This window comes from Scylla paramamosain, chromosome 29 (assembly GCF_035594125.1).
Source record: "Scylla paramamosain isolate STU-SP2022 chromosome 29, ASM3559412v1, whole genome shotgun sequence".
Taxonomy (NCBI): domain Eukaryota; kingdom Metazoa; phylum Arthropoda; class Malacostraca; order Decapoda; family Portunidae; genus Scylla; species Scylla paramamosain.
Genome location: NC_087179.1, coordinates 7239445 through 7254444, shown reverse-complemented (window position 1 = coordinate 7254444; position 15000 = coordinate 7239445).

Genomic DNA, 15000 nt, shown 5'->3' with positions numbered 1-15000 from the left:
ATAAATTTACATTCACTATCACATTTTCCCCTCTTTTCTTTACATTCGTATTTAATTTATTCGTTTGATTATTTTTCAACTCCCACATAACACTTGTTTATTTTATTTTCTTTCCTTTATTCCCCTTTTCTTGTATATACACTATCCCCTCTAATTTATTTCCTTCAGGCTCCCCTCAATTTACTTTCCATAACTCTTGACTTCCCCTCACTATCCCTCTCCCTCTCTCCAAGGTTATATTTTCATTTATTTTCTTATTACTTCGCTCCTTACTCTGCATCTTTCCTCTCTTTTACATCTTTGTTATTTTTTTCATCCTTACAAATTTCCTTCCTGTTTCTTTACCTCTCTTTCTCTTTGCTCTGTCATTTCTTGATTTTTTTTCTTTTCTCTTCTTTTTAAGTTATATTCTTTGTTTTTTTTCTATATTTATCTTTTCTCTTCACTAATATGTTTTTCCCTTCATATATTAGCTTCTTCATCTCTCTCTCTCTCTCTCTCTCTCTCTCTCTCTCTCTCTCTCTCTCTCTCTCTCTCTCTCTCTCTCTCTCTCTCTTACACTTATCACTAATATTTTCTTTTATTTTTCCATTCTATTTTTAATCCTTTCCATTTTGTAATATTTCCTTTTTCCTGTTATCATCATCATCATCATCATCATCATCATCATCATCATCATCATCATCATCATCATCGTCATCATCATCATCATCATCCTAAATTTTCCCTCATTCATCATTCTATTCACTCCACCATCCCTATTTTTCTTCCCTTCCTTGCTATTTTCCTGTTTTCCGCTCCCTCATTTTCTCCTCAATTTCTACTTGAAGAATCACTTTTAATCCTCCTTTGACTAGAATTTTCTCCTCTTTGCCTCTTCCTTGTTTTCCTCTTTCCCTCAATATTTCCTCCTTTTTTCCACGTTAAAATTTAATTCTCTCCTTCTTCCTCTTCTCCTTTGTCCCTTTTTCTCCGTTTTTTCCTTCTTCCCATGCTCATTAAGCCAGTCTCTCTCTCTCTCTCTCTCTCTCTCTCTCTCTCTCTCTCTCTCTCTCTCTCTCTCTCTCTCTCTCTCTCTCTCTCTTCCTTATTTTCTACCTTGCGACATATTGCTTCCGGTGTCAAGAGTTTTACCTGCAAATAACGTGATAATTTCCGCCCGTGGTTAATGAGCTGCCTCAGGTGTGTATGTGTGTGTGTGTGTGTGTGTGTGTGTGTGTGTGGTGGGGGGAAGGGAGGTTATAAAAGGTAAGTACGTCATATTACATGCTAACAATATTTTAATCTCTCTCTCTCTCTCTCTCTCTCTCTCTCTCTCTCTCTCTCTCTCTCTCTCTCTCTCTCTCTCTCTCTCTCTCTTTCTCTCGCTCTAAGTGTGGGTAGCAGTGGTCTAAATAGATCCTGAATAAATTCTCTCTCTCTCTCTCTCTCTCTCTCTCTCTCTCTCTCTCTCTCTCTCTCTCTCTCTCTCTCTCTCTCTCTCTCTCTCTCTCGCTCGCTCGCTCGTATCATATAATATTCCTCTTTCCTCCATTATTCCCCTCTCCCCTCCATTCTCCTCTTCCATTTTCCTCCTCTCCTCTCATTTTTGGTCTTCTTTTCATTCTCTCCACATTCCTGTTTCTCATTTCCGTCCTACTTCCTTGCTTCTCTCTTTTAATTAAATGTCTGCTTTCCTCTCTTTCAGCTTTTCCTTTTATTTAATCCATTTTTTCTCCTACTTCCATATTCTGTTTTTCTGTCCTACTTCTTACCCTCTTCCTCTTCCTCTTTGTTTCGACTCGGCACTTCTTTCTTCTTTGCTTTCTTTCCATAAACTACTTCCCTCTCACTACTTTCCCTCTCCTTCTTCTCTTGTTTCTCTTTCTTTCTTTCCTTTTCCATTCTTTCCCCCTCTTTTATCACTCCTTTATTTCTCCCTGACACTGCTCTTTCCCTCTATCGTGTATTCTCTCCCTTCCTTCTTTTCCTCTCCAGTCCTCTTGTCCTTTCCTTTCCTCTATCTGTTTCTCCCTCTTCTATTTCTCTATTATTCATTTCCATTCCTGCTCTTTCTCTCTATTATATACTGTCTTCCTTCCTTCCTTTCTTTCTTTGTCCTCTTGTCTGTCTTCCCTATCCTCTCTTTTTCCTCTCGTCTACTTCTCCTTTATTCCTTCTTGACTTAGCTCCTTTCCTCTGTCCTGCACTCTCTCCCTTCGTCTCCTGCTCCCTTCCTTCCCATCCTCTCTTTCCCATTCTTCTACATTTTCCTTCATTCCTTCTCTTCCTTTCCCTCTATCCTACAGTGCTTTCCTTCCTCTTCTATTCTCTTCCCTTTCTACCTTTTCCCCTCTTATATTTCTCCCTAATTCCTTTCCTTCCTCTCCTGTACGCTCTGTCTTCCTTCGCTCTCCCTTCTCTTTCCCCTCTCTTGGTTCTCCCCTCCTTCATTCCCCTTTACCACACAACCATCCCACACCAATACCCCAATCCTCCCACCCACTTCCCCTCTATTCCACTTCCCTTCCCCTCGCTTCCACTCCACTGTAGACTAAAGGGCGCCTCCAATATTGCCCTCAGGAAGGACTCAGACACAGGGGACACGGGGATCGAGGGGATACAGGGAAGAATACTTATTGCATATTCCTCTACCAGTTTAAAGCAACAGCCGAGGAATTTGTGGTCTGTTTCTCTCTCTCTCGCTCTCTCTCTCTCTTCTCTCTCTCTCTCTCTCTCTCTCTCTCCTCTCTCTCTCTCTCTCCCCTTCTCTCTCGTCTCTCTCTCTCTCCTCCTCTCTCTCTCTCTCTCTTTTTCAACGTTGCAATAGAAGGTCTTTCTTGAACGAGGAGGAGGATGAAGGAAAAGGGAGATGAATGCAATTATTGGTCGAGTTTATAAAAAGAAAAGAAAAATGCTGAGTTGATTGCAGTTAAAGTCTCGTTTTGATCCTAGTTTGATTTTCCCTCACAATTCTTCACTCCTTGTTTACTGGCGACACACACACACACACACACCCACACACACACACACACACACACACACACACACACACACAGCTTGTTGGCCTTTCCCTGCCACTAGTAATAGCGACCTTAGTTTTGTTTTTTGTTTCATGTTTTCAACTCTTAGCTTTTAGTTTTAGGCTCGCCCTGGTGAAACTCCTGTACTTGTGAACACATTTAGTGAGCGAGTGGGTGACACATAAAGAACAATGGGTTCTCCAGTGCAAACGTACGAACGCAACTACCTCCTACGTCGCAGGCGAGGATCAGGTTACCCGCCGCCCAAAGTGATAAAGTGCCTTAAGACCCTGAAACTATTTCGGAACCGCGGGTCGAGGGGAGAGAAACAAGTGCGTCCCATCAAGGTTGTGACCTCAAGTACCAGAGTTGACCTCAGGGTAAGGAAGAAGGAATACAGGCACATTGAAGTACCTCGGATTTGGTACAGTTTACCCCTCCCTCCTCTTATTCAATGCAACATCTTTAGCCAACAAAATGGACGAATTAATCGTGACGGTGAGTTCTACTTGTGCAGACATTGTGACGGTTACTGAGGCGTGGCAGATTGTTCCTGAGGTGTGCTCAATGCAGGGCTACCAGCTCTACCATCACCTGCGGTCAGGACGCAGGGGGGGGGAGAGTGGCCGTTTTCTGCCGCTCTTCCCTCAGCCCCTCACACCTCCCTGTCGATATTCCGGCCGGTGTAGAGGCCCTGTGGGTGAGAGTCACGCCCCCCTGCCATCCCAGCAACACGGCCTCCATCATCGTGTGCGTCGTGTACCACCCCCCACGAGCCGCCACAGCACAGTTACTCACCACTCACATCATCAACACTGCTGATGCCCTGAGGGTGAAGTATCCTGCCGCCAAACTGGTCATCTGTGGGGACTTTAACAGATTAGATATCAACGATATCCTACACCAGCTACACCTCACCCAGGTCGTGGACTTCCCTACCCACCAGCAAGCCATCCTCGACCTTATACTGGCAGACCTGGGCCAGCAGTACTCGCCCCCCAAACCGCTGCCTCCCATGGGACGGAGCACCCACCTCTCCATACTGTGGTCACCCACACCCACCACCTCGATCCCCCGGTCAGCCGTCACCAGGACCCACCACCCCATGCCTGACTCAGCCATGAGGGAGTTTGGGCAGTGGGTGACACAACACCCGTGGACCGAGGTGCTGGATGTGGAGGACGTCCACTTAAAATGGCAGAATTACGTCACCACCACCACAGAGGCCTTCCACCACTACTTCCCAACCAAGAGCGTCACAACGCACCCTTCTGATGCTCCCTGGATGACACCCCGCATTAAAAGACTCATGCGTCAGCGGACCTGGGCGTTCCACTCCTGCCCGGTCCTTTACAGGAAACTAAGAAACAGAGTAATCAGGGAGATTAAGAATGCAAAGGCAAACTATTACCCAGACAAGATACACCACCTCAAGCTGACCAACAACAGACAGTGGTACGCTAAGATCAAAGCTTTGTGTGGCTTACAAAAGCACACTTCGTCTCTTCCTTGCACCTCACACCTTCCTGCTACTCTCGCGACTCAGGAGATGAACGATCACTTTGCTGCTATCTGTCAAACCTTTCCTCCCCTCCACACCACTCTGCTTCCTGCCTATCTTCCGGCCCCCTCTCATCCCCCCAGTGTCCAGGCGGTGGATGTTTTTAAGACAATACTCAAATTCAAACCAAGATCCACCACACCCACTGACCTTCCTATAAAAATTTACAAGGAATTTGCTGTAGAGCTAGCAACACCGCTATGCTCAATAATAAACGCTTCACTCTCCCAACACTCTTGCCCCGAGGACTGGAAGACATCTTACGTCACTCCCATCCCCAAAACCTCCAGTCCACAGTCACTCAATGACCTCAGACCAGTCTCTATCACCCCCATCCCTAGCCTTATTTGTGAAGATTTTGTATATGACTGGGCCTACACCAAAATTTGTAATACCGTGGATATCAGACAGTTTGGAAATATTAAAGCCACCTCCACCTCCCATTACCTGACCAGCTTCCTTGAATTCATCCACAGCCACCTGGACAAGCGAAACACCTCTCTAGCTGTTGCTTTTGTGGACTTCAAAAAGGCTTTTGATCTTGTTGATCACACTGTTGTCATCAGCAAGGCAGTGAGTCTGGGTCTCCCTCCTAACTTGATAGCGTGGCTAGCCGACTTCCTCACAGGGAGGCGTCAGGCAGTTCGCTATCAGGGCTCTGTCTCTAATTTCCAACAGCTGACTTGTGGGGTCCCCCAGGGGACCAAGATGGGTCCTCTATGCTTCCTCCTCCTCATTAACGACGCCCTCACTGACACCCCCCATCGCTGGAAGTATGTGGACGACTGCACCGTAGGCGTCCCAGTTTCCACCAAGAACCCGGACTACTCGCCACTGCAAGCGATCCTGGAGCGACTGCAGACGTGGACGGAGGAGAGCAGAATGACCATCAACCACAACAAAACTGTGGTGATGCATTTCTGTACCTCCTCTGTACCAGTGCCCCCTCCCCAGCTCTCAGTGGGCCCTCACCCCCTCCAGGTAGTCCGATGTGCCAAGCTCCTCGGAGTCACGGTGGACGACCAGCTGACCTGGAAGCAGCATGTCGCCAGCACCATAAGATCAGCTACCTACAGGCTGTACATGCTGCGCAGACTCAGGTCGCTGGGGACGCCGACAGATGAGTTAAGGGGGGTGTATCTTACTTTCATCCTCCCCAAACTCATGTACGCCTCCCCAGCGTGGTCCTCCTCCCTCACACAAACTCAACAGCTACAGTTGGAGAGTGTGCAGAAAAGGGCGTGCAGGGTCATCCTTGGCCCTGCATACACCACCTATGAAGAAGCCCTGAACACCCTGAAGCTGTTCAGACTATCCACCAGGTACAGTGAGGCTCTAGAGAAGTTTGGAAGGGGACTTCTGAATCATCCACGTCTCAGAAACATGCTGCCGCCTGACGCGCCTCGCCCTACCCGTGCCACCAGACACCACAATAAGATAACGCCCCTAAAGGCGCCACGTACGGACCGGTACAGACTCAGTGCGATTCCAACCATGGTGTGAGCCATCAATCAATAGTCTCTTCTAGATTTGACTTACCTTTAGGATTAATGTCAAGTATTTCCCCACCCCCAATGTACATTTTCAGTTTGTTGACTGCCTAAAGAATAAACCGTTTATTATTATTATTATTATTTACACACACACCACCACCACCACCACCACCATGATCACCACACGCCTTCTGCTCTTGCTCGTTAAACACCCAACAGGAGGAGGAGGAGGAGGCTATAGATGACAAAGAGGAAAGAGTAGATGATCTAGAACAGGAATGACGTAAGGAAGAAATGGAGTTGGCAGCGTGGAGGAGGAGGAGGAGGAGGAGGAGGAGGAGGAGGTAGATGAAAATGAGGAGAAAGATGAGGAGGACCCGGCTTAATGAGGAGGGAGGAGTGGGCGCCTTGGAAAGAAATGAGAAATTTGGCCTCTTGATTGCAAGTGAATGAGAGAGAGAGAGAGAGAGAGAGAGAGAGAGAGAGAGAGAGAGAGAGAGAGAGAGAGAGAGAGAGAGAGAGAGAGAGAGAGAGAGAGAGAGAGAGTTTGGTTACTTCCATCTGTCGATTCATAACACGCGGAAAATTGAGCGAATATTTAAAAAGTTGACAAGAGGAATAACATAATGTAACTAATGTGACTGTTGTTGTTGTTGTTGTTGTTGTTGTTGCTGTTGTGGTGGTGGTAGCGGGAGTAGTAGTAGTAGTGGTGATGGAGGTCATGGTGTGGTGGTGGTGGTGGTGGTGGTGATGGTGGTAGTAGTAGTAGTGGTGATGGCGGTCATGGTGGTGGTGGTAGTGGTGGTGGTAGTAGTAGTAGTGGTGATGGAGGTCATGGTGGTGGTGGTGGTGGTGGTAGTAGTAGTAGTGGTGATGGCGGTCATGGTGGTGGTGGTGGTGGTAGTAGTAGTGGTGATGGAGGTCATGGTGGTGGTGGTAGTAGTGGTGGTGGTGGTGCTGGTAGTAGTAGTAGTGGTAATGGAGGTCATGGTGGTGGTGGTGGTGGTGATGGTAGTATTAGTAGTGGTGATGGAGGTCATTGTGGTGGTGGTGGTGATGGTGGTGGTGGTAGTAGTAGTAGTAGTAGTGGTGATGGAGGTCATGGTGGTGGTGGTGGTGGTGGCGGTGGTAGTGTTTATATTCACACTCACTGCCTGACATCCTCCTTTGTGTGCGTGTAAACAGACCTTTTTATTCATTTATTTTCTCTCTCTCTAGCAATTAGACTCCCATGTTGCTGTGGCTTACATCCGTCAGTCAGTCAGTCAAGCAATCAATCTGAAACACCCCGAAAGTCTAAAGCATTACTGAAAACCGTCTTGGTCTTCATCGTTACCTAAATGAGGAGTGATAGAAGAGAAACAGAAAAAAGGACAGTAAATAAGGTTTCAAGACACCTAGCCTTTAATTTTTGACGACCGCTTTTGACTCTGGAGACTGGCACCTCAGTGGGCCTTTATATATATATATATATATATATATATATATATATATATATATATATATATATATATATATATATATATATATATATATATATATATATATATATATATATATATATATGGAACTCCTAACCTGCTTCTGTATTTCCTCCTTCCTATGATTTGCATTGCTTCAAGAGGGAAGTCTCAAGACACTTCTCCAGCTTTTGATAATCCTTTTGGCCCAATCTTTTGATATCTTTTTTTTTTTTTTTTTTTTTTAGGAACAAGCATCTAAATGGGCCTTTTTTTTTTTTTCATAAATCATATTGCCCTTGGTCAGCACCTCTCTTCAAAAAAAGTTAAAATGATAAAGCCTAAGAAGAAGAAGAAGAAGGGAAATAAGACAATAAAATTAAGAGACAGTTATGAGAAAGCCGACGAAAAACAAGAGGAATAGTAAGAGAAGCACCATTCTTAACCTCCTCCTAAAAAAGGACATTTGTAAAGAGAAAGCCTAAAGGGAAGAGTCAGGAGAAAAGGCCAAAAGGAGATATTTATCAGGAAAAGGTCTATGAAGAAGAGGAAGACAAGCAGAAAAAGAAGTCATTTAGAAGAATGCCGACGAAAAAGAGGAAAAGGAAGAGGAAGGGAAGAAGACCAAAAACAAGACATTTATAAGAATAAAATTTGGAAAAAAGAGGAAGGGAAAAAAACATTTTAAAAGAAAGCCAACGAAGAAGAAGAACAAGAAGAAGAAAAGAAAAGAAAAGAAAAGAAAAGAAAAGAAAAAGAAAAAAGAAGAAGAAGAAATCAAAACGAACACATGAAAACAACAACAATAACCAACAACAGCAACGAGCAAGTAGATGAAGAAGAAGAATATAAAAAAAAAAGAGACATTTACAAGAAAAAAAATACATTTACAAGCCAACGAAGCAAAAGAAAGTGGAAGAAAAAACCGAATAAAAAATGTATAAGAACAAGGCCAAGGAAAAGAGGAAGAGGAAGAGAAGTAACCCAGAATACATTTACCCCACAAAAAATAAGATAAAATAAAAAGGAAAAGAAAAAGCCAACGAAGAAAGGAAAGAGGAAGAGGAAAACAATAAGCCCAGAAGATACGAGTATATATAAGAAGTAACCCTGAGAAGAGGAGGAGGAGGAGGAGGAAGAGGAGAAGGAAAAAGAGAGGAGGGAATCCAAATCAACATGAACACTTTAAAACTCTCACTCGACTTGGTGATAATAAAACAATAAAAACTCAAGTCTCAATTTTCTGCGAATGAGGAGGAGGAGAAGTAGGAGGTGGAAGAGGAGGAGGAGGAAGAGGAGAAGGAGGAGGAGGAGGAGGAGGAGGAGGAGGAGGAGGAGGAGGAGGAGGAGGAACATTTGAACATTTGAACATTTATTTATAGCCATTTCATACATTGTATATTTATATTCCATAAATTTTTTATTATGGCTAGCCTTTTTTTAAGCGTAAGCTTTTCAGGCAAAACTAAAACTATAATATAACTAAACCTAAGCTAACAAAACTGGACTTAATATAGGGTACAATACACAGTAAGTACTTAAATGTTGTACAGAATAATTTTAAATGTTGCATAGGATTCTAAGGGTATTTATAAGATTAAATAGATATCAACATACATTTTCTTATACAGCAGTGAGTAAATTTAGTGATACATACATCTGCATAAACGATCATACACCTGTGTATGTAAACAATAATAAAAGAAATTAAAGAAAAGTAACATATATATATATATACATACACACATATATATATATATATATATACACATACATATACATATATATATATATATATACATATATATATATATATATACATATATACACACATACACACACATATACATATATATATATATATATATATACATATATACATAAAAGTAATACATACATTGGGGTCTGCATATAGATATTGATCTATTGGCATAAAGAATGGAACAAGTAATAGAGTACACAATTTAATATAATGAAAAAATAATTTAGATAATTATTATGAATTTAATACATGATGCATAGTGCGTATACAATAATGATAAATATAATAAGTTATAATTTATAGACATGGCCACATACAAGGAGTTGGGTACAGTGATGGGAGTCAACATTAATTAGTATTTATTAGTAGTTACTTATTATGTGTTGTTTTAGTTTGTTTTTGAAGGTAGCTACAGATGGTGAATTTCTAATGTTAGGAGGGATATCGTTCCAGTAAACAGGTCCTAAGTATAATGTAGATTGACGGTACTTTGAGATGCGATGGGGAGGAGGACGTAGTTGGCCACAGTGACGTGTATCATGATTATGGATGGGGGCATCGTTTTGCATAGAATACATTTTTTTATACATTTGAATGGATATAGCCATTTTTGTTATGTCCTCTAGTCTTAGCAACTGAGTTTGTTTAAACAGGAGTCGTGTATGTTCTAAGTACGTGCTATTTGTGATTATTCTAACAATTTTTTTAAGTTGGAGTTGAAGTGGTATCAGATAGGTAGGATAAGTGGTGCACCATATTGGATTGCAATAGGCAAGTAGTGGGTAGATGTGAGCATAATAAATACACTTCAGTACGTATGGAGGCATTAAGTCTTTACTCTGATGGAGTAAGGCAATATGTCTGGATATTCGTAGGGTGAGATTTTCAATGTGAAGTTTAAAGGTCATGGAATCGTCATAGGTTACACCAAGGAATTTAATGTGTGAGGATCTTGAGATATTATTATTATTGATCTGGAGTGGAGGTAGATGGTGATATTTTTTTAATGAAAACAACATAAAGTATGTTTTATCGGTATTAATGGTAAGTCTATTGGATATGCACCATCGGTATAACTGATGTAGTTCTGTATTTACTGTTGTAATCAATTGTTCTGGGTGAGGACCGGGTAAGTAAAGTGTCATGTCGTCAGCAAATAAGATGGTTTTGGAGTGTGTAAATATATCAGATATGTCATTTATGTAAAGCAAAAAAAGAATTGGGCCTAGGATACTGCCTTGAGGAACTCCAAGGTGATTGTTTTTTAATGTGGAAAATTCACCTTCAAATACAGTTTGTTGGGTTCTGTTGGTTAGGTAATCTGTAAACCATGAGTGGATGGGACCACGAATGCCATAATGATATAATTTGTCTAAAAGAATTTTATGATTTACAGTATCAAAAGCCTTGGAAAAGTCAATGAATACAGACAGGACTGATAGCTTGTTGTCGAGAGCTGAGTAAATGTCTGAAGAAAAGAGATTTAGTGCTTGGAAAGTGTTATGATTGCGTCTAAATCCAAATTGTGTTTGATTTAGGATCTTATTTTTTTCTAGATAGCTTATCAGGAAATTTTTCATCAGGGATTCAAAGATTTTTGAGAAAATACTGAGGTTTGAGATTGGGCGGTAGTTTTTAGGATAATTACTCGGGCCAGTTTTCGGGATAGGAATGACTCTAGCTTTTTTTAATATATAAGGGAAAGTCCCTGTTGAGATAGAGTGGTTAAAGAGGGTGGTCAACGGTATGGAAAATATATCAGAATTTTGTTTTAGTACTTTAACTGAAATCTCATTTATACTAGAGTTTTTATTTTTTAGTGATTTTATAATATTTATGGTATCATAAGTAGATATTGCAGGCAACAGCATAGAATTTTGAAAATTAGCTTTTAGATAATGGGTTGGGTTTATGTGAGAGTTAGGTAGTTTATCACTTAGTTCTGGGGCAATGCTGCAAAAGTAGTTATTAAACGCCTCAGCTATGTCAAGGGGCTTATCTAAAGTTGAGTTATTATACTGTAGGGTTGTTTTGTCGTGCTTCAAGTTAGAAGTATTTCTAATCTGATTTATTGTTTTCCATATTTTTTTGGTATCATTTCTGAAATTACAAAAAAAATTTTGATAATAGTTAGACTTTGCATCTTTAACAAGTTTTGTAACATGGTTACGGTAGTTTTTATAAAAGGAATGTGATACCAAAACCAATTTATAGTTTTTAAAAAGCGTACATTTATACTTTATAGAATTAAGTAAACCACTAGAGATCCAAGGGTTTTGTAGTCTTTTAGTAGAAATGAATTTTGTTTTTATATGGAAGCATTCATTATATAATGTATTGATCTTATCATGAAAGGCATTAAAGTTTTCATTTGTATTGTGAGAAGATAAGATCTCATCCCAGTCTACTTTAGATAATTCATTTGTAAAAAGGTTATGATTTGTACCATTGAATATTCTAAAGGTGATTTTATGTTTATAGTCTAAAGTAAAATTTAAAGTTATATTAATAAATATAGGCAAATGATCAGTCAGGTTGAAATGGATGATGCCAGAAGAAGATGGTGGAGTAAAGTTTGTCCAGATCTGATCAAGTAAGGAGGGTTGACCAAGATCAGGATTGTCTGGGAATCTTGTTGGGCGAGAAATATGGGGAAAATAATTTAGGGCTTGCATTGAATTAAGAAAAGTATTTGTAGGAAGATGAGTTGAGTGTTCTAGAAGGTTGATATTAAGATCACCAAGTAGGATACTTTTACTACATCTGAATATGTCATTTGATAATATCTGACTGATAATAGTTGTGAATTCATTAACTGCTAAATGCTTACTATGGGGCCTGTAGACAACTGACATAACATATGAGGTATTTATTATTTTGACTTTAACTGTACAGATTTCTATATCATCATTTATAAAGCAGTATTCTTCGATTAATTCAAAAGAAAAAATATCCTTAATAAAGATTGTTATGCCACCATGTTCTCTATTTGTTCTCACGAGATTATGTGAGACATAACCATCAAGGAGGAGGAGGAGGAGGAGGAGAGCGAGAACAGTGATAGCTAGGATAAACAGTGAATACTAAAACAAGAAGATAGACGATGAGAAAGACAATGAAGAAAAGGAAGAAGAGGAGGAGGGATAAGAAGAAAAGATTGAAACATCCTCAAACATTTTGTCATACTTGCAGATTATTTACATTGTGACTATTTAAAGTACATGAAGAAAATAAGGTGCCAATAGTCCATATAAAGCATTTTTTTTTTTTATTTGGCCAAAACAACAACAAAAAAAAAAAAAGAGAAAATAAGAGGAGAAAGAGGAGGGGAGGAAAATGAAAACGACGAAGATGGCAAGGATGAGGAGTGAACAGAACAAGGAGGAGAAGAGAGACGATGAGAGAAACAAGGAAGATGAGGAGGAGGAGGAATAAGAAGAAAAGAAAAAAAAAAAGGAGGCTGAAAACGATAATAGCAACGAACAGTACAATGACTGAAAAGACAAGAAGAGACGATGAAACAGACAAAGAAGAGGAAGAGGAGGAAGAAGAAGAAGAGAACGAGGATGAAAACGATGATAAAGATGAACAATAAACAGAACAATGAAAGAAAAGACAAGGAGACGATGAAAGAGACAAGGAAGAAGAAAAGGAGGAGGAGGAGGAGGAGGAGGAGGAAGACAGGAAGAAAGAGAGGAATCGCTGCTCTCTCACAGGTCGTTTGGCAAATTGATTGAGGCTGGGAATCGTGATATGATCTTTCTCCCTATCCTCTGTCTTCCTCCTCTCCCTCTCCTTCCTCTCCTTCCTTCCTTTCTCCCTCCATTTCTTCTTCTCCATGGAACAGAGACCACCACCATCACCATCTTTACCTCATTCCCATCTTCTTCTATCTCCCTTTTCTCGTTACCTGCCCTCTTTTCTCCTCTCTCTCTCTCTCTCTCTCCCTCTCTCTCTCTCTCTCTCTCTCTCTCTCTCTCTCTCTCTCTCTCTCTCTCTCTCTCTCTTCGTCTTCCTTTCTCGCCTTACCGCGTTGATACGTCTCTTTGAGCGTATATGTCCCTTCTCGACGTTCCTTTTTGCTTGGGTCAAAATAGGAGGAGAAGGGGGAGGAGGAGGAGGAGGATGCATTTAGTCCTGTTTCTGAGGGTATGTCTGCGGAAAGTCTTCTCCAGTAGTAGCAGTAGTAGTAGTAGTAGTAGTAGTAGTAGTAGTAGTAGTAGTAGTAGTAGTGGTGGTGGTGGAGGCAGTGGTGGCAGTGATAGTGGTGGTGGCGGTGATGGTGGTGGTGGTGGTGGTGGTGGTGGTGGTAGTGGTAGCGGTGGTGGCGGTGGTGTTGGTGGCGATGGTGGTTTAAGGTTTTTATAAGGTTTTATAAGATTTAGTACAAATATGAAAATTCATAAGGCATATTCTGCCGAGCCGAAGCTCCCTGGCAGAAAGACAATGAAGTTCGGGTGATTCACTCAGCACTGACTGGCAACACACAAATAATATAGGTGATAATATAATTATAGAAGTAATAATCAGTAAATTTGACAATATTTTTATAATAAAAGAGCAAACTAGTAACAAAGAAAATACATAAACATAAATACCTTGAACTTTCTTTTGCTAAAGAACCATTTTTATATTATAGTTGTAGAAAGTAGTGGCAGGTAGAATCAAATCATTATTTGGTGGCGGTGGTGATGGCAGTAGTAGTCGTAGTGGTGGTGGTGGTGATAGTGGTGGTGGTGGTGGTGGTAGTGGAGGGTGGTGGCAATAATGATGTGTGTTGCAGAAGGGCTGTGTTTCCTTGAGAGAGTGAGTACGAGTGGTGGTGGTGGTGGTGGTGACAATAATGATAATGCGTGGTGTAGTAGGAGTGTTTCTCTGAGAGAGCATGAAGAATGGAACAATTGGACGGAAGAGAAGAGAAGAAAAGAAAAGAGAAAAGAAGAAGAGAGAAGAGAAGAGAAGAAGAAGAGAAGAGAAGAAAAGAGAAAAGAAGAGAAGAGAAGAGAAGAGAAGAGAGGGAGTATGAATCATTGCTGACAGAAAAGAAACATCAATAACAGGAAGACAGTGTAGTATGGCTCTCTCTCTCTCTCTCTCTCTCTCTCTCTCTCTCTCTCTCTCTCTCTCTCTCTCTCTCTCTCTCTCTCTCTCTCTCTCTCTCTCTCTCAGACACTGTCTTGTGATATATTATTCTTTTCATTGAATTATTTTTTGTTCATGTATTTCCAGAAAGAGTAATGTAGATAGATAATGACAACAAGAGAGAGAGAGAGAGAGAGAGAGAGAGAGAGAGAGAGAGAGAGAGAGAGAGAGAGAGAGAGAGAGAGAGAGAGAGTCTACTTAATACAGGAGTTGGTGAAGGCAGGAACAGACTCATATCCACGAAAAAGAACTCTGAGCTCTTTCCATAGGGGACGGCCGGCTGTCTCCAGAGACCAGCAGCAGACTGCACAGTACACACACACACACACACACACACACACACACACACACACACACACACACACACACACACACACACACACACACACACACACACACACACACACACACACACACAAACACTCGCTGTACAAGTTTGTTTTCTAAGCGTCGCTTTCTTGAATTTGAGTGAGGCACGCCTCTTCCTGTGGCACTTACACTGAATGATTACAGGTACAGCGTACAAAAAATTTACAACACCACTTTCGGGCACAACACAGGCAACACTAAACAAAGGAAA